The sequence below is a fragment of the Urtica dioica genome, chromosome 1, assembly GCF_054948205.1.
Source record: "Urtica dioica subsp. dioica isolate 48M chromosome 1, U.dioica_male_clone48M_v1_H2, whole genome shotgun sequence".
NCBI lineage: Eukaryota > Viridiplantae > Streptophyta > Magnoliopsida > Rosales > Urticaceae > Urtica > Urtica dioica.
In genome coordinates, this window is record NC_142756.1 from 3,905,734 (window position 1) to 3,912,037 (window position 6,304).

At 33.6% G+C, this 6,304-nt stretch overlaps 1 pseudogene; it reads left to right on the forward strand.

Annotated features, from left to right (window-relative positions):
- Window positions 1–695: 695 nt before the first annotated feature.
- LOC149406514 (zinc finger BED domain-containing protein RICESLEEPER 2-like) lies at window positions 696–2,171 on the forward strand (annotated as a pseudogene).
- The last annotated feature ends 4,133 nt before the right edge of the window (window positions 2,172–6,304 follow it).

The following is a 6,304-nucleotide window of genomic DNA, read 5'->3' on the forward strand; positions in this document are numbered from 1 at the left end:
AAAAAAATCCCAAAAAAGAAAGAAAGAAGAAAATCGCGCGAAAGCGATTTTGGAGAGAGAGAGATGAGGAGGAGTAGGATGAGGAGGAAGAAGAGGAGGTTCGTCTGATTCGTTGTTCGTCGCTGGAGTCGGAGTCGTTGTTCGTCCTTCTTCGCCGGAATCGGAGTCGTTATTCGTCGCCGGCGTCTCTAGGTTATTCTTCGTTCTTCTCCGTCCTTCGTGTTTGTTTTTCTGTGGTTGTTTGAATATGATTTTAGAATTCTGATTTTGATTCTTTTCGTCTTCTTCTTAGTTATTTTTCGTTCTTCTTCATTTCTTTGTGGTTGCTTTAGTCCAATTTTAGAGCTCCGATTTTAAACCTTGTTATTGTTGATTTTGAATCTGATTTTAGAAGTTGTTTTTGAAACGATTCCGTGTGCTAGGCTTTTAGTTTCTTTAATGCCAATCGTATGAATATTGGTTAGAGAGTCACTTGGATTAAATATGTGAATTTGGGTATTGGTTATGCGATTGAAATTGAATTTATGAATATGTGTATTGCTTCTATAATTAGGAATTGAATGTGTAATTTTGTTCTTTGTTGAACTTCTGATTTTGGCCACAGAGTTGAACTTCTGATTTTGGCCACAGAGTGTAAAGTGTGTTTGTTTTTGGTGTGTGTGTGTGTTTTTTTTTTCTATTTTTTACATGCTATAATGGATTATGATTCTGAATTAGTTGAGCAAACAGTCGATGCATCGGTTGAGGAAGTTAGTGCAAAAAGAAATAGGACAAAAACCTCTGATGTGTGGAATTATTTTGTTGAACTTCCCATTGGAGTTGATAAAAAGCAAAAGGCCAAGTGCTCTAGATGCGGGGTAGTTTGTGTCGCATGTACAAAGAATGGAACTGGTAGTATGAAGTAGCATCTATAAGAATGTCTACAAAAGTCTAATGAAGATATTGGTCAAATTAATGTTGTTGACTAAAAGTTGTGGAGCATTGACACTCAGTGGAGGCAAATTTAATCATGAGAAGTTTCGTGAATTGATTATAGCAGCCATGATTAAACATGAACTATCTTTTTCTTTTGTGGAGTATGAAGGAATAAGAGAAATATTTCAGTATTTATATCCTGATATTCAATTAGTTTCATGAAACATTACAAAGGCTGATGCTATAAAATTGTACCATAAAGAGAAACTTCGACTCAAGAGGCTATCAGAGAGTGTTCCGGGTCGAGTTATTTTTACATATGATGCGTGGAACTCATTGACTTCTGAAGGGTATATAAGTCTCGTTGCTCTTTCATTGATAAAGATTAGAAATTGCAAAAGCGCATCCTGAATTTTAGTTATATGCCACCACCTCACATCGACATTGCGTTGTCTGAGAAACTTCATGGATTTCTTTGCGAATAGGGACTCGAGGAAAACGTTTTTAGTGTTACATTTGATGATGCTTCTTCAAATGATGTTTATGTTGTTGAGGAGTCAATTGCATTCCTTTTTTCCGATGGTGATTTCTTCCAAATGCGATGTTGTGCTCATATCCTCAATCTAGTTTTGTGCACGATTGTTTGAAGCAAATTGATAGCTCCATTGGTAAGATTCGAGATAGTGTCAAATATTTCAAAGTATCTCAAATTAGAAAAGATAAATTATCGGATTGCGTGAAGTTGGTTTCTATGGGTTATATTAAATGGTTGAATCAAGATGTGCCAACTAGATGGAACTCCACTTATCTCATGTTTGAGAATGCTAAACATTATTGTTGTGCCTTTCACCATTTACACTTGACCAATTCCAACTACAAGCATTATCCTACGGAAGAGGAGTATGGGAGAAAGTTGTAAAGATCCAATATTTTTTGAAGTTGTTCTACGATGCTACCCTCAAATTTTCGGGTACCAAATATCCTACTTCGAACTTATATTTTCCATCTATATATGGCAATGTTGTGTGACTCTTCAAAAATATAGATAAAGTGATGGCGATGAGTACTTGAAGACTATGACAACTCAAATGTGGATTAAGTTTCAAAAGTATTGGACCGACTTCTATCTTACTCTAGCTATTTCTTGCATCTTGGATCCCCGATACAAGCTCCAATTTGTTGATTATATTTATAGAAAGCTTTATGGAAATGATTCTTTCATGCAAGTGAAAAGGAAAATGTACTTTATCGTTTAGGAGTATTGTGAGAGATCAAAGAAGCATTCACCACCACCACTTGCTATTAAAAGTCCAACAAATGATAACAATCAACGGGAACCAATAAATGAAATCTTCAAGGTATGTGAAGTATTATTCTTTTAATAATAGTCTTTAACTTAATTAAATATACTTTCTTTTATGAAACTTGTCTTGATTTATTTTGATTATTTAATGTAGGAGTTTGATGAGATGTCTCCTCAGAATTTACATGTTCTCATCCATAATTTAATTTGAACTTTATTTAGAAGAGCCAGAAATAGATAGGAACATCGAGTTAGACATCCTCGTTTATTGAAAGTTAAATGAATGTCGATATCCTATCGTTGCGGCAATGACTCGTGATATATTAGCCGTTTCCCGTTTCAACTGTTGCTTCAGAATCTTCGTTTAGTACCGGCGGTAGAGTTTTGGATGCATATCGTAGCCGACTTATACCAAGCACGGTTGTGGTATTAGTTTGCCCTCGTGCTTGGCTTCATGGTAATTGTGTTTATTTTATTTTATTTTATTATATCATTTTAGTTTTATGAGTCTTGAATTTATTTTTGTGTTGATATATTTAACTAATTATAAAAATTTATGTAGAATCGAATGGAAAAGCCGATGGTTTGATAAAAGATGTTTAGAAATTTAAGTCCCATGAAAATGATGTACAATCCGAAGGTTCAACTACCCGTATTGACTAAAACTAATCATATGTCTTTTTTTTCCCTTTTTTTGTGCGTGTGAAGGATGATTATATTTTGGAGTCTTATTTTTCTAGGACTGCTATGTTTGTGATATTTTTATTTTGTGAAGAATATTTATTTTTCTTATGATGTTGGTTCTCAGATTATACAACCTGAAAATAGAATGAAAAACAAATTATGCTAAAATGTTGGTGAATTTGAATTGAATTTAGAGTTTTATAAGCAACTAGGCCACCTAAAACGTTAGGTTTGGGATCTAGCCTATGTTTGGAGTTTTTTAGGGAAATAGCCAAACGTAATAGGTGGCAAATTATGTTTTACTTTTTTGTCCTCAGTTTTTTAATTAGCATATTTTTTTTTCCTTTTTTTGTGCGTTAATTGTTCCTGATACGTAGGAGGCAGTTATTTTGCTTTTGAATCATTATCCACGTTCTCTCTCTCTCTCTCTCTCTCTCTCTCTCTCTCTCTCTCTCTCTCTCTCTCTCTCTCTCTCTCTCTCTCTCTCTTCCTGCCACTCCACAAATCGGATCTGGGCGTTTTCTCTCTCTCTCTCTCTCTCTCTCTATCTCTCTCTCTCCAACCCGAGCGTGGCTGCGCCCGGCGAGATCGGCACCGGGTGGCGTCGGCCTAGGAGCGCCGGGGAGAGCCGAGTCGACCGGCGTGGAGGCGTGCTTGGCGAGGCGGGCCCGGACGGAGGTGCGCCGGCCCTCGTCGGCGCTGTCTGCGCCGGAAGCATCGCCAGAGGAGACCCAGACGGCTCTGGGGGCGCGCGCGGCCTGGGTGGAGTCGCGCAGGTCGAGCCGGGCGCTGGGATGGGGGCGCGCGCGGCCTGGGTGGAGTCGCGCAGGTCGAGCCGGGCGCTGGGATGGTCGTGTCGGCCCTGGGCGGCGACGCCGGGACTGTTTGGCAGGCGAGCGGCGGCGATGGAGGCCCGGGCTGCCTGGGCCCGGCCTTCCCCGATGGGAGGCGCACCTTACAATTAAGCTTCTGTAGTATATTATTTACAATTATTTCCATTTATTTCGAAACTAGATCTGGGTTTTTTTTTAACCCAGATCTCAGATTCTGATTTTTAAAAAAATATTACAGACTGTGTTGTTACAGATGATTTATTTACAGTTATTTTCATTTATTTCCATTCAAGAATGAGATAATTTCCATTAATTTACGTTTATTATCTGTGTTGACAGGTTCTCAACAGTAACGCCAATCTTGGTGAGCCGTTCTAGATTAGCGTGCGACGTATAACAATTTTGAAATTTTCTGTTATTTTATATTATTATTGCCTATTATTTAATATAAATATATTCATTATTTCCATTTGATTAAGTAAAAGGACAAATTAGTCTATTAATTATCGACACCTAAGCACGTTGGCTATTTCCCTAAAAGTTATGAAATATAGGCTAAAAACAAAATCTATAGTTTCAAAGTGGCTATTTTGCTACAATGACCTTGAATTTAATTGAGTATATATTAATATTTTCCTGTTGAAACTGAAGTGGTTAAATAGATGGGTCAACTATTTGAATTGAATTTAAATGACTGATTAACATACCTGGCATTGATGTTAACCATGCTGATTATTTGCTATATGCTTATGTTTAATGGCAAAAAGCTGAAAGAAAAATTAAATGTGGATTTGATTATTCAAATTTGTTATTTACATCATGATCACTATTATTATTGATGTTTGATGCTGTGTATATATATTTATTTTTTTTTCTTCAGAATTGATGTCATATGAAATATCTGAATTAGAGTGTATTGTTAACACTTGAAGTGAGATTGATCTGTGTATTTTTTATCTTAATGTTGACACTTGAAGTGAAGTGAGTTTGATCTTTTTTTTTTCTTTTTTTTTTTCTTTTTTAATCTCAATGTTAAGTGAGTTTGATGTTGTGTTTTTTTTTTTTTTCTTTTCTTTTCAATTTGATGTCCCCCCATATACACAAAAAGGCATAGGAAAAGACACTTACTATCTGGAAAGAATAACACAGCTGAACTATATGTAAATTTCTTAATTCTCTTTTCTGATTTTTTAAGTGACAGTTTTGTAATTTCAAAAGTTTAGAGGGTTATAAGATTGAGTAACAGTTTTGTAAATATCACGACATTAATAGGTCAAAGTTTTCATTTTATTTTAGCTTTAACAGTAAAACTTCTAAAAATGAACAATAAACGTTTCCTTCCTTTTATATGTATACAAGCATAATACGTGCACGTTGATGCATAAATGTTATGTAAATTAATAATAATGTACATAATTTATTAAATTTGTGTTATTGAAATCATAATAATGTAGATATAATAAAAAAAAACGAAATAGATGACAAAAAATAAAAGTTTGACTTATTTCTCAAATCATATATCAATTATCATATTATATATAAAATAAAAAAGAAAAAAAAATTGTTTAGGGCCCAATGAATAATTTACATATATACAAATTATTGAAAAAGTAAATTTATTTGATTTAAATATAAACATTTTTATCTCTTACTACAATAGAAAAGGATTATCTATAATGTACGTTATTATATTTTGAGCTATTATCTTTTACTTTTGAGAAATTGTCCAATTTGCCACCAATTTCATAACATTTTCTCACTTTCCACCAAAATACTAATTTTGTCCAAAATGCCACAATCTATGTCAACAATGTTGACATCTATTTTTTCCATTCACTATTAGATGTCAACATTGTTGACATAGATGTCAACATTGTTGACATATCGGTGACATTTTGGACCAAATTAGTCTTTTGGTGGAAAGTGGGAAAATGTTATGAAATTGGTGACAAATTGAGAAATTTCTCATTACTTTTTCATTTTTCTGAACTTATATATTCAATGGCATAACATTTGTTTTATGCTGTAAAGGTAACAATTTTCTAAACGTAATTAACTCATTATTAATTCGATGAAATATTTGTAATTGGTACCTTCATTAAACTTAAATAGATAAATTTATTTGCACTAACTCAAAAATATATTATCAATATAAAAATTTAATGAAATACATGAACTTCTAAATATAAAACTGTGCATTGCAAATTATTAATATAAATAAATAATCATATATATTTTCTTAAATCTGTTGAAAATATAACTTACATTATTTCTGGAAAGGAAAGCAAACTTTTTTTGTGATTGTTATTAAAATAAATAATTATTTGGACAAACGATTCAATTCAACAAAAAAATTTGCTACAAAATTATGTTAAAATAGATGTGAAAATCAAACAGTAAATAAATGTTCACATGTCAATACATCTGAAATTGAATCCGATACACCCATTTTTTCGCTTTGAATCATCACTATTCTATTCTAGAAATAATAATAGTAATAATAATATGTCATACTCATATTTTCAAAAGAGATTAAAAAAACGACATCAGGAGAGAGAGAGAGAGAGAG